This window comes from Planococcus citri, chromosome 2 (assembly GCF_950023065.1).
Source record: "Planococcus citri chromosome 2, ihPlaCitr1.1, whole genome shotgun sequence".
Taxonomy (NCBI): Eukaryota; Metazoa; Arthropoda; class Insecta; order Hemiptera; family Pseudococcidae; genus Planococcus; species Planococcus citri.
The window spans coordinates 72954038-72979258 of record NC_088678.1 but is presented as its reverse complement, the minus strand read 5'-3'; the positions used below and the strand labels follow the sequence as shown (position 1 = coordinate 72979258).

Genomic DNA, 25221 nt, shown 5'->3' with positions numbered 1-25221 from the left:
TTCTATTTGGGAGAATTTGCGTCCGTTTATAAAAATGATTTCACGATTAGGTGTAAAATAATCAATTTTAAAAAATATACAACACAGTTACTTATCTAATACAATTTTGAAATATGAGTACCATCAAGCGACCAATTCAGGAAAAACTCGTCGATTTTTTTTAGAATTTCTAGCATCATCTCGTTGAACTTATGGAACCATCTCATAATCCAATCGAAGAACGACGTAGATTTTTCGAGCATCTGGGACACCGCGTCTAGTGATATTTCCACAAACGTGAAGGCGTTTTCCAATGATTTAATCCATTCTTTAGCACAGCAATGGAAACTCCTGGCGCACAATTCTCCGAGGAAATCGAGAAATTTGCCCATACAGGAAATACCATCGAGAAGCTCCTGAGTGATTAATCTACACGATGCGGTCAAATTCACTCGAATATGGCGGGCGAAGTCTACTGCGCTGATTGATTTGTCGACATGTTTAATTCGATCCAGGCCTTCGTGGGAAGTTGCTAAATAATTTTTCAGAGCTTCCTTGTTGTTCTTAAAATATTTCGTTATAGTTTCATAGTAATGATTCATGATTTTGCTTTTTAGTTCGATTAATTTATGCTTGACGTTGTCGTTAATTTCATCGGCTACCTCTCTGGCGATGTACTTTGACTTAAAAGAGACCGGGTACCCGATATCCGCTGCATTCACTCGCACATATTTCAAGTTTGTTAGCATCGTTTTCAGAGTCGATTTATTTTCTTGCATCGCCTGAATTTGGATCACAGGTCCTGCAACTATAGGACGTTTAAAAATTCCCAACCTTCGGTACTCGTCGTCGTCATTTTTTTCCAATAAAGAGTTTACCAGCAAGATAGAGTTTCGACAGAATTCCTCGTTCTCTTCTCGTTTTGATCCAGACGAATACATTCGATCTGAATTTCGCATCATTTCTATCGAATCCCTCACCTCGTTCAAGAACTCGGCTACACTTTCGATTATCGCGCTGTCCGGAAACGGAGAAGGATCAACTTTGGTAGCGATTAGCGCTACACTATACAGTTAATTATCGACATTTTTGAGCAAATCGCTCATGTGTTCTAGCAACAGAGGAAAATCGGTTCTACTGACTGATTTCCGAAGAGACGAATGATTAGCCGTCAATATGATTTTCACTCGGGTAGCTTTTTCCAACACCTGTTTTATGAAACACGCAGCTGCCAAGTCAAAAGTTTCGTCTCGACCAGTATCTTCAAATCCAGCAAAATCGATGTAAACAACGTTGTTTTCTTCGTCGATGTAGATATGAGGATACGTAGTCTTGGATATGATGGTGGAATCGACGCTGATGGTGTTATCGATATCGCGAATTGCGTACTCGGGTAATGCTTTTCCAACTTTGTACGATTCAAGATCACGGTTATCGCCGGCCAAAAAACGAGCCAAGGTAGTTTTACCCGATCCGGTATTGCCAAAGATTAATATGACATTGTGAAATCCGGTCCAGTTAATTCTTTTCACACCTTGGCGCAAAAATTCCAAAATACGTTTCGCGTTTTTATTACTAATCGACGCGGATTCATCTTCGGAAATTTTCAAATTTTTTTCCCAATCTGCGACGGGAACACTTGACATTTTTACAGTTATACGAACACGCGAAATTTCCAATCAGCTTATAACGTTTCACAACCACGAAAGCATCAACGTTCATCGAACTAGTAGAATACTCGACTAATTGAATGTACCTACTACCTACGGTCTCATTAAAGAAAACAGATCAAGACGATATTTTCTCTCAACAAATTACTAGTATCAACGAAAATTGTACAAAGATTACCCAAACCGATAATACGGACTCGGTTGAGTTTCTGCTTTTTATTCTTGGAAATAAAATGTCGATTCTGTCAAATATTTTACAAATTAATCAATTACATAGTATTTGTCCAAAGATACTTATCTACGGATTCGAGCTGGGACCTTAGTGAAACATTGTATTGTGTATTGAAGGTAATTTGCCGATAGATAAGATTGCAAAAATTCATCGTAGACAAAACAACAGAAGTATAAGTAAGATTATTTGTACGAGATGAGATCGCATTTCAATTCAAATCGGCGAGGAGCAGCAACTTTTTAAAGTAAACATTGATAATTATTAATTAAAGTTTTTTTTTTTTTGATACGGCGTGACGAGAGAGAAAAACCTTATCGAGCTCTTTAAAAAAAAATGATGCCTGACTCGTGATTTCGTTATCCATCATCGCCAACAAGCAATGAAAATAAAATTACATAAACAACAATTGAAGCATGTGTTTCCAAAACGCACTAAGTCCATTTTCAAAGATTCTGAGGTTGCAAGGCCATCTAGCATAAAGTTGCGGTCCAAACTGGCTGATTTTTTGATATGTTGTGCCCAAGGGTCTTGGCTACAACATATCAAAAAATGAGCCAATTTGGGGCATTTCTACGTTTCCAAATTGTACTAAGTACCATGAATTTCTTATCAATATTTTTTTGGGCTTACAATTAGTGCGTTTTGGAAACACATGCTTCAATTCAGCGGATAAATTTCAAAAATTAGATAGTGACATTTGAAAACAAATTGAATTCAAGCCATCGCTCACTTAATACCCCTCTTTTTTTTCAATATGCAAAAAGGACTCTCCATGAAGATTATTAGACGACGAAGGCGAAATGATTAACGTAAAACTCTTGCAACAAAACATGATTATTTTAATAAACGAATGAATACATCTTACGCTAAAAATTCACTCGTGACTCGTGAGATCTATTTTCAAAATATTTATATACCTGGGTAAAAAAAAAGAAAAACAAACAAAAAATCAAAATCCTTCCAAATCCAATGCGATCATCCATTTAACACATTGATGAAAATATGAACCATCGTTGTGGAAGCCCCAATAATCAACGAATGAACCCAGCCAGGAAGATCCGAAGATCCTTGGAATCATGAGCGAACTTGCCTTTGGTGACCACTGACCAGCATCTTTGAAATCTGGAGGATAAAACACGTATCCTTGTAAATTAATCGATTACGATAGCAATATTCGCCATGAAATTAAGCCATCAACCAATACAGTGTGTTAAAATACTCTTATTTGTAAAGCCAAGCTCGTGCAACTAAACTAAAAAATGAAAGGGAATAGCATCACAAAAACTTCGTGATTACCTACTAATCGAAAACACAAAAACTAGCTTATAGGTAAGTACGTGATATTCAATCAACTGCTTAATAGCAAGCTCTCATATAGCATGAGGGAGGTTAGAGTGTCGCCTAGATTGGCGAAGACCTTTGCCCTTGGGTGGAAGCAGGGAGAGAAACGTTGAAATTTATAAAATTATTTAAAAAATGAACATTTGAGAAAAGAGATGAAATGAAAAATTTTAAAGTTTAACAAAGGAGGAAAACAGGAAAAATCAGGTTTTTGGAATTTTTGGGAATTTCAACAGGAAAGTTTTTCAAATGTTTCAATTTGGGGAGAATGGTGCGGAGGGGGAGAAATCGGATCATGATTGATTCGAGTCAGAACTTTCAGATTTTCAAAAGAGAGAACTATGCACAGAAAATAAGAAGAATCGAAAAATTTAGAAAAAAGAAGACAATGAATGGGAAATTTTCAAGTTTGATTTAAAAAATGAGAAACAAAAAGATTTTTTTGAAATTTCGGCAAAAAAGCAGGAGTTTTAGCAGAGAATTACTTCAAAAATTATACAATTTCTTCAAATGTTTGAAGTTTTTTTTGGAGGGGGGAGGGGAAGAAAGGTGCTAAAAATTTATTCAAGTTGAAATGTTCCTCGTCCTTAAAAGAGAAACAAAAATATGAAAAAGATCAAAATTTTGAAAAAAAAATGAACTGTAAAGCAACATTTTTCGAAAATTCTGACAAAAAAATAGAACTTTGCGGACATTTAGGCAAAAGAACGAGAATTTTTCGAAAAACAGGTAAGTAGCAGACTGCACAAGCAAAAAGTAGGATAATTAATGTAGAAAGAACAGGACGAGAAAAACAGGAAGGCCTGTAAGCCATCCTGATAAAATTACGAATTCTTCCTAGAAAAAAAATCGAAAAAATCTCGAAAAAAAATTGAAAGGAGGTCTTTTAAGTATCAAAATACGTTTAAAGTCTGCTTATGGGAAATTTAATTTTTCAATCACAGAATTGAGTTTGGCCCTATTTAGGAACGTCCGTCAGCATTTTTGATAAATTGAGAGGGAGAGGGGGCAAATACAGAACTATCCACAATAGAAATTTCAATTTTCAGCCACAGAATTTAGGTATTTTGAAATCATTGATGTTTTCAAAATCGGATGAATACTCGATGAGCTGCTCGGACTCAATGGATGGTTTTTCTTGTCATGGGCGAAAAAATCCTAACTAAGAGCCTGCTTCAAAGGTACGCCATGAAAAGTTCGCTCATAATGAATCGATAAATTCAGCATCTTTTTACGAAAATCTTTTCCCAAAAATGCCCATAAATCAAGTTCAACAATAAATTACATCTAGACTAGAGCAACATTTCCTCTTTTTATGCCCATTGTTCTTTTCTTTGGAGAAAATCGACCGTTTCACTTGAAAATTCTCCCCTCGAATCGAAAAAAAAATGATTGAAAAATGTCAAAATTTCAACTACAATTTTGTGAGGAGGAGAAAGAGAGGCTGAGAAGGTCACATCAAAAAATCTGACTCTGACTCTGAGAGAAAATTTGGATTAAGAAGATCAAAAATATTACAAGAAGATACGTCATAATTATGATGTTGTTTTCAATTTTGATTTTTTTTTTTGAGGTTTTTGAACCCCCCACCAATAGAAAAATATCAGCATTTTCTTCACATTTACATAAAAAATGAGCAGGAATCGACAGATTTGTGGATTATTGCAGATTTCAGTAAGCCTTAAGATGATTCTCTTCAATTATAATCCCTCAAGGTGTCTACGAAATTTACAAAATTGTATTTTCGAACTCATAATCCTTGTCTTTCTTCATCAAAAATTTTCTAATTTAAATAATACCCCCCTTATTCATTCCTTTAATCCACGTAAAATTTCGGCAGAATTATAAAAAATTCAAAAACAGAGAAATCATCACATTCTTCAAAGAAAAAAATTATCAGCACTTACATATTTCAAATAAAAAGACAGGAAACTAAACTGAAAAATTCTTGAGGTAAAAATGCAGAATTTTTCGAAAAAAAAATTCAATAACTTTCGAATAACCTCCCCCCCTCCCTCCACGAACCAAAACCAAAGAAGAACTACCAATTGAGAATACCAACGGTATCTTCTTAGGGTCAAAAAAATGAGGAGGGCTAATTTGAGATTAATATACCTGATACTGGACATCAATCGAATTACAAAAACCGAAATTTTTCATACATTTTTGATTTCGGTAACAAGGTGAGTCGAATTATCTTATTTTATGGACTCCATTTTTCGAATTTTTTTCTATTCCAATCTAGTAATTGTTCTTAGCCGACTTGAAATCACGTACAACTTTAAAATTTAACCCAAGGAATTACTAAAAGAGGGGGGAGGGGCAAAATTTCCAAACTTATATGTACAATCAGTGAATTTTCAAAATAATTGCAAAAAATGATTGAAAAAAAAAATACATTTCGTAAGGTCTTATTAGAACAATTCTTTTGCAGTATATTTGAGTAAAAAACGTTATTTTTCATCACCTTCACCATTTCATTTCCAAAATCATAATAATATAATATTGCTCTTTCTCCACAATGAACACCGCTCCACCATTCATTAGACTTGCTATTTATCATCGCCTTCACCATATTATAATTTAAAAGTGCACATAATTATCATTTTTTCACAATTACCGCCACTCTCACACAACGAAACACTTGTTCGAATCCATTTCCTCAGAAATCGTTCAATTCTTCCTTTTTGTAAATCCTCAAAATACCTTTCAACACAATACAAGCACTTTTCCTAGCAGTAATTTCAGCTAAGTGAATGCGAATGCTGCACATAGAGAATTTTCAACAGTGACCCACGACCATAAACATTGTTTGTAATTAGGCTACATTAGAGCCTAAACTGTCGCCCAGAAATCTCAAGGGGTACTGTGTATAAAATTTCCAGCTAAAAAATGGGCAAAAAAGGAAAACCTGTAGACCCACCGAAAACAAAACTAATCGTATCCGAATAGAGTACACCAAGGCTGAGGAAGGAAAGAAAGGGGTCGGTCGTCAGTAGCGATAAACAGCGAAGAGTTTATTAGTTTGAAACGAGGAGTTGATTTTAATTCGGTCTGAATAAATTAGGCAATATTAAGTTTTTCGTACTCGTGTTGCGAAAGCAGTCGCAGTCGTAGTCGCAAACCAGCAAACTAATTTCGCTCGTTTTTTAAGTATACAAAAAGCGCCGGGGTGTTTTTTTTTTCAGTAGGGTAGCGGTTATAAATAAAGAAGATAAAAAGAAAAAGCTCTAACAAGCGGTGGCAGGGTAAAGAAAAGAGGACGTACACGGCAATTAACATTAAGATAATCCTCTCGCTAGTGTGATTGCGTGTACACTGTACTATACAGTCTCACCCTCCATGCTCGTGCTCGTCTTCTTTTTTCCACCCTTCTACTTGGTACTCGATCGCAGCCTCCTTTGAAAGGTGTAGCTGCGAGTACCTTATAGCATGCATTATCGTAAACACCGACTACTACGACTCCCCCTTTCGTTGGCAGTGGCGGCGGCGGCGGCGATGTAGTGCAGTAGATTTCTCCAGGTTTTATACAAGAATTAGTATATCTGCCATCCGACCAAGTTTAATTACCGCGCGTTTCCAGTATAAAACCGACAAAAAAAATAAGTTAAACGACTGCCAGACAGAGGTCGCAAATTAAACGTAGTAAAAATGAGTATTCGCACAGTCGACGATAGTCTAATTTACCCATTACCCACCAATCACGGGATTCGTTCCGTTCGTGTGTAATTTAGAAAAAGAACCAACTATTTAAATCGCGCTGGTTGGTAGTTGGTACTTTGTAGTAGGTTGTAGGTAGGTGGTTAAGATAGATACCTAAATTTAATCCGATCTGAGGGATGATTTTACGACGAGGCGAGAAGATGGTCTGTTTCTTTTTTCGCGGTTTTTGGAGAAATTATGTTCGGATGAATGGGGGCTTATCCGGGTGTGATTTTGTATCGCTGATAAGCGAGTATTTAAATTGCTACGAGAAAAATTGATAGCACAGTCGAGGTACGACTTGAGAAGTTGACGCAAGGAAATTTTGAAAAATATGTAATACCTACCAGTCCTACCACCTACCCATTAAAATGGAAAAAATCAAAAATTGTCGAATTTGATGACGAAACAGTAAACGCTGTCAAGGTTGATATAGTGAGATTAAGAGTGAATGAGATAGATAGATTTTATCAGAATTTCTACCTACGTACTGAAGTTTAGAAATATTCCCTAAGGTAGTGAATATTTGCCTCGCCAGGTTAGCTCAATATATCGGAGAGGTCTCAGTCATACTACTCACTTTTCACAGAAATAATTTCCAATCACCAATCAAAAGCATACATACAAGATAATATGATTTATTGTTGCTCGGAAACATGATTAAAGATACATATTCTATCGGTTAATCGAGTATAAAATGATTTTACTACCTTAGACTCGAGTTGGCATATTATGTAATAATTAATATTCGTTAATAGATAATGAGGGTGGTAATTGCTTACCCATTGAAACTGTACACATTTCCTAGAAAATGTGTTATTAATGCAGGTGACTTTCTCACCAGGTTCACAAACTGTCCATATTTCCTGCCTCTTCGGTATGTCCCTAATACTAGACATGGTCGGCAGGGGTTGGTTGTTTTTACTGAGGGTGCTTTTCCAGACGAGAAGTATGTTCCGATGGCCGGCAGGATGGGAAACATACCCAATAGAGAACGTGAAGAATTACGATCGATAATTTTAATCACGAAGCGAAATAATATTAACCACTATAGAAGTGGGCGAGATCGGAGGAAATAGGAGATGAGTGTCCTTGTAGAGGGAACTCATCCGCTTCTAACTTACATAAATACACTTTGAGACCAAGAACCGGCTCGCGCGTTCGCCGAATACGAGATCTAATTAAATTCAAATCATGTTAGATGTAACTACTCGGTAGTCTTGCGACCACCGAGTAGGAGATGCAGCTTAATTGGGAATGCAACTTGCCCGAAAATACAACAACTGCAACTAGTTCGGCTCGTGGCTGTGTTGCTCAATTTATAGTCGTAGGTGCATCGTTCGATGCGCGGCTATTGATGACATTGAATTGTCATCAAAATGTATTAGAAGAAGTTCTCACATTACCAGACTTGCGCAGTCTTTGGGAGTTGTTATTTTAATCCTCGCTACGGCGATGTTTCTTATACTCATCACTACGGCGATGCTTTTATTAATCATCCCTTACGTGATGAAGGCATATTTCCTCATATCATATGCCCTTCCGGGGGTTGACCCCTTTACAGCAGGTCACGGGGGGAAGCACGGATCACAAAAAATAAGAGGAAAAATATGCCGTACCCCGCTCTCCCCTCCCTTCCAAACAAGGGAGGATGCGCCACCCCTGCCCCTCCGTACTTTGCTGCGTTGATCTGCAGACTATTTTGAGGTGACAGGTTTTCACAAGATGGGTCGGAGGGTGGGAATTTTGAATAAAAATGCCATTGACTTTTTTCCCCGCAATCAAAGACACCAATTGCTTGATGATCAGAGACCGCAGTGTCAATCAACAGGATCGAAAATGGTAATGTTTTTTATGAGAATAGTAGGAAAATTCTAAAATTTTTGAGTTTTAAAACGGCCCTTCTGTTTTTTGTAGCCAAATGTTTCCTAATGGGTTCGATGCGAAGATTTTCCTTATCAATTTAGATGGAATAGATACGCGAAGTATGTACTCTGCCAACGAGAGTGGTTCTTGGTCATCAAGTAGCATTATGTTAATTTGGCCTATAAATTTAATAAACGTTCTTGCGAATATGATAATTACGAAAAGCCAGCTTCTTTTATTTTTTATAGTGGTCATATCGCAGCTTTTAAGTTTTTGTTTCCCCATTTTTGAATTCATACCCCCATCAAAATGGAAGAAAAATTGAAAAAGTTCAAAAGTTTGCGAATGTGTTGTAGTCTTACCTTCCTATTCTCTAGAGAATGCATACAGTTTCAAAGAATTTAGCTTAATTCTAAAATTTTGCGTAATTCTAAAATTTTTATCTAATTTTAAGAGCATAATGTATTGCATAAAAATAAGTGCAGAAAAATATGGTTCTAGTATTATTGAAAAAGGAGACTGAATGTAAAAAATGGTCTGAAAAGATTGCGTAATAGTATCAAAAAAAAATTTTGCTTAATTCTAGAATTTTGCTTAATTTTAAGTGAGTAATATCTATACATAGCATGAAAAAACAATACGTGCATAAGAGTAGAACTATTGATGCAAAAATTGAATAGAGATGCATATAACATATATGAGTGTAGAATACAAAATCTGAACTATTGAATAATGTGGATTTGTAAAAAATTAATTGTTGAAGAATTACGGATATTTTGTGATGGGAAGATGTGGTCGTTTAGTCGCCAACAGTATTATTATCAACGAATCTCAGCTTTTCGAGTTATGAAATCTCTCGACATCGTCATTTAATACGGATCATTACTCAGGACTGCGTTTTTGTTGAGTCATAATAATTCTGTGGGGAAACAAACTATTAGTGTGTTTTTCGAAAAATACTTACTTATTGTATCTTGTGTATAGATGGGGGTCTGAAAAGTTAGTCATGCTTTATTTTTATACTTAACTCTAGGGTTAGATTAAAAAAATAAATGATTAATTATGTACAGGGAAGATTCAATTTCACTTTTATTAGGCACTTCCAGTGATCCAGAGCTCTACTGGTTTCGGCTAAGGTAGTCGTTTTTATTCATCGGCTTCCGTGTCACTTATCTCTTCATCTTGCGATGGTACCCGTTGATCGTTATTGGAGTATCTAGAATCAGAATAAAGCAGTGTCGCGCGCTCGCGTGACAAATTAATTGACGGCAAGCTGACTCGTTCTGCCTGTTCTATGGCTGCTTCTACCATACGCACGATTCGATCGGTGCGTCGGCGTACATGTCGAACTGAGCTGTCGTTATCGTCATTTTTTCGACGTTCTAGGCGACGCAGTTTACCCATCTTTCCGAGATTACTGTTTACGTCGGAGGAAGTTTGTGTGCTTTGTACTGCTACTGCCTTTGTCGTATTTGGGTGAGAAGAGGTTGAGGGTGTGGAAGGATTGGTGGTTGAACGGGGAGCTATCCTTACAGGGGTCAAGCAAATCCTAGGGATTTTTAAATCAAGTGGTAGTAATTGAGGAGTGTATTCTGACGAAATATCTACGTCAGGTGTAGGGGGCCTAGGATTTAGGATTATTGTTTGCTTTCGTAATACCTCAGGGATGAATTTGTCTCGCATTGTCGGGATTATATTGGCATATAAGTTAGATGGGTAGAAGGGACCTTTTCGGTCCATTCCAGCCCTGTTTCTGTGGAGTTCTTCGAATATATCTGAGGTGTGGAAAACCCTTCCTCCGAGGGTCCGTTCCCAATCAAAATTTAGGGCTCGGTTGATTTCTGAGAAAGTCGTTTGGTTGATATCCTCATGTGGTATGAGGGGGAGGATTATGAGTTGTTGAACTTGTAATTTTTTCAACAACAGACAGATTGCTTGGAATGCATAAAAGAAGTGTTCATATGACGTGTTTCGTTCCACATCAAAATTTCCAATTGAAATCATTATTCTCTTTGGAAGTTCTTTAAACGTCCCGAGGTATGAGAGCAGTCCGGACGCCAGCATGTCTCTACGGTACATTTTATTATCAATCAGGTTTTCATAGGGTTTAGACACACCTAGGTATTTTGCAATACCGTTGGCGTGTCCATCCCCCATGATTAAGATATTGTATGCGAAAAATGCGACGTTGTATGTATCTTCCAAAATTTCATATCCCGCGGCAGTAAAGCCGTGCGGGTAGGAATTAATGGGATAAAAGGGTTTTAACTCGGCTGAATCGGAGCCGAACCGTGCTTTATAATTTTTACGAAAAAGGTTTTTGTCCGCAGATGTGCCCTTTTTCGGTTTTGGCGGGGGAATTTTTGATCTTAACCTCGTAGCAGCTACGTGGTCTGAAATATTGCCAACTTCGGAGTCTGGAGCCCTAGAGCTGTCAGACGAGGTTGATGGAATCGGCTCGTTCATATTTATGCAATCGAGTTGCGATATTATGGGCTGGGTCACTGGGTTATTTTGGATATTTTGATTTTGAGGATTGATAATCGTTGGGATCGGGGTCTCTACAGGCTCCGGTCTTTGAACTGGTGCAGAGCCACAAGAAAGATTTTGTGGTTTCGCAAAGGCGGATCGTGATGATTGTTGGACTCGTCGCCACGAGGGTGAAGGAGATCCTGAGTTGGAAATCGAAGGTTGTGGCAAGACGGGTTCCATTTGAGAGGAGGAAGGTTGGGACTCGGTAGATGAATTCATTCTCGGACGTAGATTTGCGAATAGGTTTCCTATCTGATGATCTAGGAGCCTATTATACTGCGTCGTCAATTTGGCGTATTCCTTTCGATAATCTTCCACCTGACTTGTTAGGGTAATATTGTCATTGACCAATACCATCTCAATACGTGTAACGTAATCTCGTTGTAATGCTAGTTGATTCACTAGAGACTGGACTTTAGAGTCGGTATTGAGCACTTCGAATATTCGTAGAGATTGGTCAACAAAGAAAGAATCGGATCCTAGGATCAATTGGTTACATGACGGATGGGGACATGGGACACATGGTGCACCTTGTTCTGTTCTCATGGTGGAGTGTATATACAATCGGTATAGGCACCCAAAATGAAAAAGGTGACGACACGCCGTTATGTAGATATCGTCATGAATGGCTCTTGCAAATGGTCCTGGCAAGGCCAAGGATAGCTTGCATTGGTCACAGATTATCTCGCAGTACGACATAATCGCGAGGGGAAATTGAAATGATGATAAAATCGAAAAAAGTTAGGGAAGTTATCTCCAAAAAATTGACTAAATTTTGGGGAATATTCTAGACGAATTAAATTGAAATCATTTGAAAATCTGGAAGATGGTTATCGACATTTTTCACTAAAAAATTGCGATTAATAGGGAAATTCTATTGAAATGAAAGATGACCAACAAAAAATCGGGAAAAATCGATCGAAGAGTGATCTAATGGGGCTTTTGTCGACGTCTGTAATTGAATAACGAGATTTTTGAGACGGATTTGGAAAAATAATCAAACACAGCAGTTTGGTACAAAGACACAAATGATCAATCGCGAAATCGATGCAAAAAAGATCCAATTGACTTACTCAAATATAAGTCAACCAGATCAAGTTGTATTGGAAAAGCAAAACTCGGAAACGAATAGGTAAAGCAAAGTCGAAAACTTACCACAGCTAAGTTGAGAGATGTTGCGTGGAGCCCAGCACTACATATAATAAGGTTCGATTCGAAAAAAGGTAGCGCTTTTATTTTGATTTTACCAACTGTTTAGTTGATACGGATTAGATTGAAAAAATTATTCCCACCTCTGGGTCCATAAATTTTAGGTGTATGTGACCGTAATGAGCACTTGTGCGTGAGAATCGATAAGAAGGCGAGGTAATTATCAAAAATAAAATGCTCAAATAGGCGATAGAGAAAAAAAAATAAGTGATTTGAATGACAGTTATGTCCTCGTACGTTGACGTGTTTATGGCCTTAGACTGGTTACCGAATGGTCTCTCTAGAAGTGGTAGCACTTCGTCTGGACTTATGAATGAAATTTTCAAAAAATGCTGACTATACTAAAATGAATCGCCAGACGAGTCGAGAAAATTTGCATACAGTTCAGTTTTTCAGAGTAGCGAATTCATAGAGATTGCTATGAATCGTCGGAGTAATGCAGGCTTATTACTTGCATTGCCGGCAATTATTTTGTTTCTATTGCTGCTGGCCTTGCTCGAATTTTGTACCTTACGTAGTATCTTAATGAGGTAGTAAGCAGCAGTGTTTCTAGTTGCCCATAACTGTCACATAACTCGCATCATTTACTGAGTCCTCTGTGTTGCGCTGGGAACCATTTAATTATCCACAATGTATCGATGATTATTTCGGGTTTCTTAGGGGGGTTTGTGGCTTTGCATCCTACAGTAGCATAATATTTAAATCTCGTCGTTTGACTATTGTCTATAACAGAAAAATTAAACACGTTATATGTATTCTTACGTATGGGCTGTTGCTGTTGTTGAACTGTAAATGCGCATAGTAATGTGTTAATTAAACATATATTATGCCTACGATTACGAGTATAGGATTTTTAATTGGATAAAGGATGATTTTTGAATGGTGTGTGAAAATGCATCTTTCAGTGTACTGAACGATGGCGTAGTATACAGATTGATGGTACTATGTGTGTATAAATTTGGGAAAAATTATAGGTATTATGCCAAGACCTAGATCTCGGTAGGTATACTTACGAGTATTCGAATTTGTCTTTTTATGAAACGGAAATAACTGCATGAGTAGGGGAAAAAAAATGACTATGGGGAATACTCGTGAATCGTGTGCAAGTTACTTGTTAAGCGTATTCCTTTCCCAAATCATCTGGTGGCGAATATCGGACCAATGTGTGTACGTATTTATTCGGGTTTGTTTACGCATTCTTCTCCAGCTGGTATATGCGGGTGTCTACGCTCTGTGTTGACGAGATGTAGCAGGGTCAATGACACACTTGCTTACTGTGTCGCTGGAGTAACGAACTTAGGATGTGAAGACTTGTTGTTGATGTTTGTATTCGTACATGGCACAGTGGGGTTCCGGTTTCGTCTACCTGTTATGTGTCTATTTTTACCAAGGGTGCGAATTACGAGTTGGACATATCGTTCTTCGTCTGTATTTTAGAATGCTTACGTGTATAAAATGCACTGAAGACAAAAAAAAAATGAATTATTAATCAAATGTGATTCTAAGCGTTACATTAAAAGGGATATGTATTTGTTGGGGAATATAAGAGGACATGTGATAAGATAATTTTGTATACTGATTACTTGGGAGTACGCAAGGACATATGATGGGGTAATTTCTGTATACTCCCAAACAGTTTGGGTTGCGTATTTTTGAGTTTATACTACTCGGAGCATTATTGCTTGGAAATGCACAAGGACATATGATGAGGTATTTTCAGTGTACTTCCAAGCGATTTAGATCGTAGTTTTGTAGCTATACGAGTATACATACCACTGTAGAGTGACAGAAGGGGTTATGGGGTTTGAAAATATCTACACTTTCTGATTCTTAATGCTTTGCTTGTCGCATGTCTGTTGTGATAGAAGTAATATGTGGTTATTGTTGCAATCAGAAAATGTGTCAGGACATATGATAGGGTAATTTTCGCACATTTTCCAATTCGCAACAATAGAGTATTGAATTTTTGCAAGGCATTAAGTTTTCCATGATGGGTTTCCTTCATCATCTGATTTTTCATCAGGAACCATTTCGAAGAACCGAGCGATAGGCTCTTGATCGCTATCAGATACGTAATTTAGGAATTTTGTCTCGAGCTGTTTTTTCCAGTGAGTAGCGGGTTTAGTTCGTAATTTAGCGAGAACTCGCTCAGATCGTGTCCTAGTTGGCAGAGATGTAGGCCTTTGAGCACTTGCCCCTGCCCTAGGAGCGTTTAGAGTTTCGCTAGGTTGCGATTCTGGAATAGCAGAGTCAGGTGGAGTATCCAATGGGTTTTGAACATTGGAAAGGTCATTATCGGGTGAATTTTGGGGTGCCATAGGAGCATCCAAAAATATTTCATCGTCAGAATCTTGGCTATCTTGACTGTCTTGGCTATCGTCCAAGGTTGAAATAGTTTCTTGGGATGACAATTCAGTTGCCCTATTCTTACGTGGACGGCCTCTCGTTCTTTTTATCGTAATAGGGGGTCCGTCCTGTGCCCCTGAAGTGGAAGGTTGGGATTGAGAAAGGGTTGAATTTTGAGACGCGTGTGTTGTAGCTTGCGCCTTTTCAGGTCGTTTATTTCGTGCCTCAGCACGTTTTTCACGAGCTGATTTTGCTACTTCTTGTAGGACCACTTGAGATGCTTTTCGAAAATCTTTCCTACTGATTACAATTTCGGTGTCATCCTCGTGATCTGAATCAAGGTATAATTCATCATCTTCACTGTCGATTTCAGATTCGTTTTGATAATCAGTGAGAAATTCTTTGATTCTTTGCTCTAATGAGCGCGAATCAATGCTAGATTTGAAGCAAACTTCGCTTCTCAATTTTTCTAAGTTCTCTTTTGTAATAAAAAGAGTCAATTGGCGAATATTTGCTACTCTGTTGATTTCATCCTCATCGGTTGGTTCCAAAAGATAGCAGTTATGGCCATTTCTTTGGACAACGATGTAGGGTCCAGTTTTCTTTTCATATAGTTTGCCAGAAGTCTGTTTGGCAAAAGATGATTGTTTATGATTGGCCATTAAGACCCAGTCTCCCTTTTTGAAGAATGTAGGATCTGGGTGACTTTTATTGAAGGCATATTCTTCTTCAATTTTCTTCAACCTTCTTTTCTCTCGAATAAAAGTCTCAACCAGTTGACGGTGGGTCATTTCTTGGATTTTTAGAGTGTCTTGTTCAATAGTATAGACAGCCTTTTTAGCCAACGAGTCAGCGATGATGTTTGTAAATTCATGTTTTCTTGCAAAAACATGAATAAATTCGACTTTTTCAAACTCCTTACGAAGTTCGAGAATTTCTTTAAATAGGTGTTCATGATGGACTGGTTTATTACGCGAATTTTTCCAATTATTGGTTTGCCATAATGAGCAGGTATTGTTGAGCGCTTTTATAGCGTAGTTCGAGTCACTCAATAATTTTACTTTTGTGATCTCATTTTCTTTAAGTACTTGCAATGCTGTACGAATTGCAATTAATTCCGCAAGGTTGTTCGAAATTGGGTATTGAGTGCTCGTTATACGTTCAGAAATATTTAAAATTGAGTCTGGCGCAAAACAAATACCTATTCCAGCAATTGCATTCGCGTCACCATTTTTTGAGCAGGCTCCGTCCGCTGTGACACGGACGTAACCGTCTGTGTCAAATATTAGGTCTATGTCGGGGTTTAATGTTTCCTCAAGACATTTTTCAGTCGAAACAGATGGAATTTCGCGTTTTATCATTTTTTCATGAATCTTGATGAGTTCTTTCTTGAAGTTGAACTTTACACTTGTCTGGGGTATTTGTAATCCAATAACATCTGCGATGCCCCAGGCTTCATTGGGTTTGAATCCAAATGATGTTGGTGTATTGTTTAATTCATCCTCAATTTCAGAGATTAATTCTTGCCATCCACAATGTGAACGTAATGGATTGTGGTTTTTATTGATTTTTACTCGTAATTTGTCTCCAATCCAGCGCATCGTCCTTTCCACAGATGAAGATTGTGGGTTGTATGCGCTGGTGTGAGCAGCTTGAATGTGATGTTCTTCGAGTAAATTGTACCAAGAACTAGAGATAAATTGTGAGCCATTGTCTGTTATTATTTTCTTGATATTCACTTTATGACTTTCAATGTCAAATATTATTGTAGCCATTTGCTGACAGACTGACTTTTTCTTGATGTTATATAATGTTCTTAACCATGTCCGGTTTGTAAAGACATCTTTTGCGACCAAGAGGTATTTTGGTTCATCTTTCATTGCAGGAAGGGGTCCAAGCAAATCCACAGATAGAACATCTCCAAGGGCATAGGCTTCTATTTGAGCGTATTCAATAGTCTTATGGTTTGCGTAGTTCTTATTGACCTTACAGACAATGCATACGTTGCCTATTTCGCGAATATACGCCAGTGAATTGTTGTGATAAAATATTCTACGAAATATTACGTCGAGTTTGGTAGATCCTACATGGCCATATACGCAATGTAGGTAGTCAACAGTATCGTAGAAAAGCTCATTAGGCAGGCATGGTACTTTTGAACCATTTTCTAGTTTTTTCATGAGAATTTTCTCCCCTTTGGCGTTTTTGAAAATTTCAAATTTCGAAAGTTTGTTTTTCTGAGCATCTCTTTGCTTTTTATTGTTTGCCGGGATACTTTCCTCAAGAATTTCGATGAGTTTTTTGCACGTTGTATCTGTCTGTTGGTATGATGAAATGTTTCTGAGACGTTTATGAAGTTCAGGAATGTTTTCAGCAAGAAATTTGACTTCCAAGGGTGCAATTCCTGTCTCAAATTCTTGTGAATAAGGTTCCGATGGCTCAGTTTGAGGTTCGAATGGTTCCAGCTCTGTTGGATCTGAGTCATCTGGAATTTCAACATTGTGGACTTCTAGCTCAGGTGCCTTTATTTTGTAAAGGGTCTTGTTAGAAAAGTTCATATCATAGATAATGTCGTAGCAATTTAACACAGTTACCCAGTGAGCCGCCTTTCGGTGGGTTTGAGCAATTTCTCTAAATCGATTGATAATTGGTAAAAGGTTCGATCTCACATGGACTCGTCGTCCATGTAACCACATTTGGAGTTTCTGAACACATTTTACCAAACACATAATTTCTCGGTCAAACAAGGTGAAGTTTTTCTGATGCTCTTTAAATGCTATCGAGATGAACATGATGATTCGTTTGTCATTCTCAACCATATAAAATAGAACTCCGTTCATCGAGTCATCAGAGAGTTGAGTGTCTAAGAACAGATCACCTTCCTTTGGAGCTTGTTGTAGTTTAAAATCCTTCTTGAATTCAGCTTTCAGGGTCTCAAAGGCTCTTTGTTGTTTTTCTGTCCACTCAACAGGTACGTCACCTTTCGTAAGATGGTAGATGGGATTTACAATTTGTGAATATTCAGGAATGAAGTCCCTATAGAGGCCCGTGTTGCCAACTAAAGCCAAGATATCGTTCTTTTTGGATAGAGAGAATTTTCCTCGTTTAGTGTGTTTCTTTTCAAATTCCTCTAATTTTCTAATTTTTTCACTTTGTTTTCCAATTCCTTTATCGGAAATTACAAAACCAAGATGATCAGCGCAATTTCTGAAAAATTGAGTCTTTGTTGGATTTAGCTTCAAACCGTGCTCTCTAATTAATCGAAAAACTTTTTCGAGTCTTTTGATAGTTTCCTCAAAAGTTGTTCCTGATATTTTTATGTCGTCGACGTATTTTGTAATTCCGTCTTCGTTGGGTATGACTTGGTTAATCATGAGTACAAATTCACCTGATGAAATCTTCAAACCATATGGTAGGCTGATGAATTCGTATACTTGCCCTTCGACTATGAATGCGGTAAATTGTCGTGATTTTGGGTCAAGTATTAACTGCCAAAAGCCTGCGGTGAAATCAAGGGTGCAGAAGAACTTGTCGCCAGCATTGTCATAGAGCATACTTGCGATCGTATTTGGCTCAGTTAAGACATTGACTAGGAATTTATTGAGTTCATCGGCGTCGAGACATAAACGAATATCTCCATTTTTCTTAACTACAGGTGCTAAGGTGTTTATATAGCATGAGTGTGAATATTGAATTATGCCAAGAGCGAGCATTTTATTTATTGCTTTGCGTAAGGCAGGCAATAATTTTTTACTGGGTCGAAATTTTTCTCCTCTCCATGGTTTCAGGTGTTCATTTCCTTCTTGAAACGTGAATTTCACCTGTTCACCAGTGTATCTACCAGGGTTGAGGTCAAAAATATCGGCAAAATGCTGTAGTCTGTCGAACCCGCGGATCGCTTGTTGTAATGTGATTGATCCATTTTCAACAGCCATGTTTAGATCAGCTCGTAAATTCTCTTTAAAAGTACGTTGAGCCAATCTACGCTCTTCAAAAATTTCTTGTTCAGTGATGGTATAGTAGGTATCTGACATATCCTCGGAAAATGTTTCATATTCTTGTTCATTAGCCACCAACGAGAATACCGTCAATGCACTTTGGAATTCATCAGTGTGCATGAACGGTATTGTGAATTTTTCACAAAATTCTGGTCTACATTTTATGAGTCGTTTAGGGACATTCAACTTCATTTTCAAATAGTCCATTGTAATTCTACCCATAATAAATGTCTGACCAGGTGCATCAATGATGTAGAATGGCACTTTTATCGTTTCATTTCCAAGTATCATTTTGAGTTCAACAATATAATTGGCAGATGGAATGAGTGAATTGTTAGCTAATCTAAGTTGGACTTGTTTTTTGAGTTTGATAAACTTCATCCAATTTGGAGCCTCTTCCAGGAATGTTTTGATCATTAAACGAGAAAGTACATTAGGAAGTGCCCCTGTATCGAGCTGTAACGCAACTTTTCTCGCACCAATGATGACTGGTACGACACACGCCGGGTCATTAGTTTTTTGAGTCACCAGTTGCGAAGAAGTGGCTGGGTCAGGCTCGTCGTTATTGAGTGAAGTGTTATCTATCGCATCGATGAACTTGATATTCTGTTTTTTCTTTGAGTTTTGGTTGACTATTTTATGAAATCGTTGTTCATTGATTTTTGTGACTAATAACTCGCCCAAACTCATAATTGTAGGAGAATCTGATAGGATTGCAGGATCGTTGAAGAGATTATGGATTGCGTTTTTAATTTTTCTTTCTGGTTTGAGTCTATTGCGTAAATTTGGATTTTTAAGCGTTGAAACTTGACCGATTGGGGCTTCTATTGTGGTTGTAGTTTCGGTGGTGTCACTTCCCAGGTATTCTACTTCTGCATAAGTAGGAAGTGCCGCCATTCTTTCTTTGAATGATTCGATTCGTGCTATTTCGGAAATAAGTATTTTGCGGATATCATGGTACTCTGTGATTGAAGGAAAATATCGTTTTAGTGAAGGGACATAGTGGAATTTCTGATCTATTGGCAACAATTCTTTGCGTGCACCAACTTTGGGTCTGGTGTATTGTTTGCCCTGGCTATGAATGATTTCTGTTTCCAAAAAGCTCATAGCTGGTGTACGTAAGAATTTTACTTTAGGATTGTTGGCTACACGTACGTATATGTTCTTAAAGTCAATATAACGTGCTAGTTTTATTTCGAATTCTCCTGGTACACGTGGTTTCATCAGAGGAAATAATAGAATTATGCTTTGTGCACCCTTGTCGAGTAGTGAGTCGATGATACTGTGTAGTTGTGTTTCAATGACATGGTAAGGTTTACGCGAAAAATTAAATTCCAATTGTCCTGCAGAAACTATAAAGTGTGAATTTTTAGGGAACTTAGCTCTCTTCAGCCTAAGGTGTAATTCTTCAAGTGCTAATTGGTCACGTAAATATTCAGGTAAATCGTCTGATAACGTTGTCTCGCCGCGCCTTATGTAATGGCTTAAACCATCGCCGACGAAAGTATATTTTTCTATAGTTGATTCTGGGGGGGCTCTAAAGGCACTAGGAGTTGCCCCTTGGCTACCTAGTGGCTTTCGTTTCCCGATGCAGAATTTTCCTCTTCGTCAGAGGGCGTGGTCGTCATTAATTGCAAGGCAGCCGTAATTGTTTGCAAATCTAACTCTTCTGGCGCATCTGCAAAGATTGTATTTAACATGTTGCATGTTGCCACCTGATCAGTTAAATCGTCTGGGGGTGGTTGGTCTACAACATATTCATCCAAATCTTGATCAAATTCTACTGCTTGTACGGCAGCTGCAGGTGCGTTAGATTGCATTTTCGGTTTAAATCTGTTTATTGTCAAATTGCCATTTTTATCGATACCAAATGGCTTGGATGTTGGATTTGACATAGTCATATTCGGGTTTTTCACTTGATTCGGGTTTTGAAGTATAGTTTTCTGTTCTGGCTTATCCCTTGGGGGATAAGTTGTTGCAGGAAGATTCGACGAACTTGGGGGATAACGCGTAGGTGATTTTTCATTTTGAGCAGGCTGGTAATTGTTCGTGGTGTTTTCATTGAAATTTTTCGGAATCGCCTTCTGCGAGATTAGATTATAAATTGCCAGTAATTGCTCATTTGATGGTGTGCCCTTGTTCGTGTATCGCGGATTGTTAGCAGGCGCGGGTACAGGAGGGTCATTGAATTTACGTTTATAATTTCGTCGAAACATGATTGGTACTTCATTCTCTGGATCATGTTGCATTTTTGATAAATTGGCCAATTTTTCTAAGAATTGGTCCATTGTCTGTCCTTCTTCTCTTAGGCTGGGTTGGTGACTTTCTGGGGTTTTGCCTATGAGGATATCAATGATTTCGTCCTCACTTCTATGACGATGGTTTCGGAGTGATTTGGCCCATCTGGCCATTTTATTCGCCATATCTTTAAGGTCCTCCGCATACGCAAAGTCATATCTGCAAGCTTTCATTGCTTCATTCTGAGCTCTGCGATCCCAGTAAAAGTCCAGAAATTTATTTTTTAATTCGCGGTAATTTTGTACGTTTCGTACAGTCTCGAGAAATGATTTGCGAGTTTTCGTATCAATCACTCCCTTAAATGCCAAAATCTTGTGCCTTTCAGCTGCATTTGTTTCTGAAAAATACGCATCAAATTCATCCAAAAATTCATGCGGAAAATGCAGTTGATCGTCTGTGAATATAATTCCTGCATTTTTTATGGATCCAGCATCAATCGCGAGAGATTTGAATTTTGAACCACCACCCAATGAAGTACGTCGGAGTTTTTCTTTGATGTTATTGATTTCTTCGACAAAATGAGCACAACCCTCGTCACGTTTTTTAGTTTCTTGACAAATTTTGTTAATTGTCTCAGAAATTTTCTGCAGTTCCGAAGTGTTCTCTTTTGTCATAGAATTTGTCTCAATCAGAGCAATGCGAGTAGATCTTAATTTTTCTTTCAACTCATCGACCCATGCTCCGGCTTCTTTCAAGTTATTATGAGCTTGGGTCGCAAGATCAGAAAGCTTAGAGTTGACATAAATTCCAATTCCCTTTGCCTCGCATGCTACCTTTGTTGCATTTTCAATTTTATCTTTTTGTTTTTCAAAATTCTTTTTTACTTCAGACTGAATTTCTTCATTCCAGTCCCAAGTTTTTAGAAAAATTGCGTATACGTTTTCGTTAGTGGTATCCTTAAAAAGCTCTGGTTCAAAGGGGCGAGAGTACTGTTGAGTACCTATCCCTTCGTCACTTGGCGTTTGCTGGTCCATATCCTCATATACAGGCTCTTTGTTTGCCTGAGAATGATCACTAAAGAAGGAGTGAACAGAACCGTGGCTATTTTCTTGTTCCATTTCACTGATACTATTTAAACCCGATTTCCGATTACGTTTACGAAATTCGAAAAATTTAGAAGATTTTTTACTCACCCTACTGCGTGTATTCAAAGCTGGAGGAGTGTTCATAGAATCTCGAAGTGCAAGACGGAGGTCTGATGCGGAGGTCTGATGCGCGCAAAAGTACTATCGAAACTAATGAAAATGCTCAGATGGTAAGAGCTTATATAGTGAGCTTGGCTACTCAATTCGGCAAAAAGAGAGGTGGAAATTGTAGAGATTTGGTGGGAACTCCATTGTAATAATTTTCCCACGAATTTTGATGAGAATTGAGCTCTAGGTGCTTTCTCACGCTAGATTTCTCCGCTTCTGGGTTATAAAAGTCTATTTTAAGTTCAAATTTATGGCTTTTGCTCATATGGCACATTGTTTTACATTGGATCCTTTCTATTTTCAATCAATAAAACTGCCAAAATGTGACATTTTTCGCCGGAAATCCTATCAATTAGTGCCTGGTACCTGCAATTTATTGGTATAAAAGTATTGTGAATATGTGGGTTTGCTTTACTGCAGGATAGATAAATCTGTCAAAAAGTATGGGAAAAATGTCAATTAAATGCACAACAATGAATTGAACTATTTGTCTATTGTTAGTATAAGCGTTTTTATTTGGTTCTTATTTGTAAATAACGAAATAAAACTGACAGAATTAATGACTTTGGGAAATTACTTGGAGTATTTTAAGGGTTGTTAGCCTGTGCATAAGCATAGAACAATAAGGCTGACAGATTAATGACTTGAATTTATGAGTTTTGAGAAAATTAATCGGAGTATTTAGCTACTGTGATTATTTACATTTTTGTTTTCCCACACTCGAGAGTATGAGAAAATTACGTCAGAAAACTATTGAATGGTAATAAATTGTCAAAAACTGTTAAAAGCTGACATATTAATGACTTGAATTAAAGAATTATAGATAATTAATCGGAGCGTTTAACTATTGTGACTATTTACATTTTTGTTTTCCCATACTCGAAAGTATGAGAAGATTAAGCAATAAAAGTGTTAGGAAACTATTGATTGGTAATAAATTGTAAAAAACTGTCAAAATGTCAAGCTAAGTATTGAAATATTGCGTGTTAATATTCTCCAGTTTCCTATGTGGCCACCACAGAAAAGCAAAAAACATTAACATGTTTAATCAATTAATTGGGAGCTATTATTATTGTTAGTTTTTACATGCGACAAAATAAAAGTCTAAGCCCTTATGTACCTATGCTTAATACAGTAGTCTTTTACGTATTTGTTGCTGAGCATCTATGTGCCTTGTACCCAATTACTTTGTCACGAGATAGAAATTAAATGGTGACATTTTTATTACACTGCAGCAAATAGGTGTAATAATGTGATTAAACGGAAGCAGTTCTATTTTACTAATTGGGCGTTCTCAGGTATCCGAGACGATTTTGTATATGCGGCAGATAGGTGTAATAAAGTAACCAGAAAGTGACGTTTTTATTGCTAAGCAATAAATGTCAACGCATTTAACCAAAATACTCAAGTTGTTTGTATGTTAATTAATTTACATATCTACTGGCGCTATGATTTCGTGGGAATCTTTCGGCTCGGATGTTTTTATAGGCATCCTGTTTGACTATGGCACGTGTGTGCAGCTATATGAGCTGGATACAAAGAAGATTCTCTATGGGGGTGATTTTTATATGGAAACAGATCGCGCTCTTTTCTAACTGAAAACTTGGTATTTTTTATCTTATGGTTTTAAGAAATTTTCATCGGAGATTTCAAGTCTTGCAACGATCTTTTTTGGACTAGATTTTTGAGATTTTGAATTTACACAGATGCAAAATGGGGTGGTTAGAGAGATGCATTTTTATAGAGAAATGTAACCAGTGTGGAATTTGATCAAATGGCCCAATTCCTGATAGGTATTTGATCATTTTCTCACTGGTAACTTGAGAAAGATTTTTACAAAGAGAAAATTCAATGAACTATTTACAGGCTGAATTTATTCCATCTTTCTACAGATTTTCGTCTGTAAAAACAAGAAATAAATTCGTTCCTAGGTACCTACTTGAATAAAATGAGCTGAACTGCTTATTTTACCCATGCACCAAATTGTTAAAATATTACTAGGTACATAGAAAATAACTAGATTAGAATGGCCAAAAAATTTTCATCAAAATGAGACATTTTCATGATTTTGAAACTGGGTGGCCTCACTCAAGTTGTCATTGTGCTCCATAGGGGAGGAATGAGTTTGAGTGAATTTTTTCTCAACCTAACTACACTCGTTTTCGGAATTTTGAACACTTTAATTATGAGCATAAAAAGATCAAAGTTTTATGCTTTGCATTTTGAGGGTAGTTTTGCATTTTCCTGTCAAATTGTCCGATTTTCATCTTCGAACTTTGACAAAAAACGGCAATTTTGCCCTGATTTTAGGTCCGAATTCATCAGATGGGTAATCTGTTCCATTTGGAACAAATTTAACCTCGGAAGAATTTCTGCCTTGTTTGTGTTGTATTTTCAGATTTTCATCTTCGTAATTTTCACAGAAATGTCCGAAAATACACCACAAAGAGGTTAGCTAGGTTAAGAAGCAATTGAACTGATTTTAAAAGTATTAAACTATTTCGATTCGGACTTGTACTGTTAAGAATCGCGAGTCAAAAATGGTATTATTAGAATTTTTTCCTAGTTCCTATTCTAAATTTTTGCATTTGAGAGTGTTTGAAAAAATTTGTTCTATTTTTGTTCTAATTTATAGACGTTTTTCAAATTTTTACATTATTTAGTGAAAATTTAAGCATTTCATGTATTCGGTATTTGTGGGCAATTTTCTAGTTTTTCCAATGAAGGAAAAACGAAAGATTCTCATGATGATAAAGAACTCACTTTAGGAGACAAGCTTACCAATCGCTCACGGGGAGTCCCATGATTCTCTGTGAGTTAAATGATTTTCATGAGAGTCCATATTATTGCAAACT

The 25221-nt window shown here is 37.2% G+C and overlaps 1 protein-coding gene across 1 annotated transcript in view; it reads right to left on the bottom strand.

Annotated features, from left to right (window-relative positions):
* Positions 1 to 2699: 2699 nt before the first annotated feature.
* Positions 2700 to 25221, bottom strand: part of LOC135837665 (mediator of RNA polymerase II transcription subunit 16-like) — a 32036-nt gene continuing 9514 nt past the window's right edge. The window contains exon 3 of the mRNA XM_065353018.1: positions 2700 to 3003. The gene's annotated coding sequence lies outside the window, so the exon portion shown is untranslated. The remainder of the gene's footprint in view (positions 3004 to 25221) is intronic.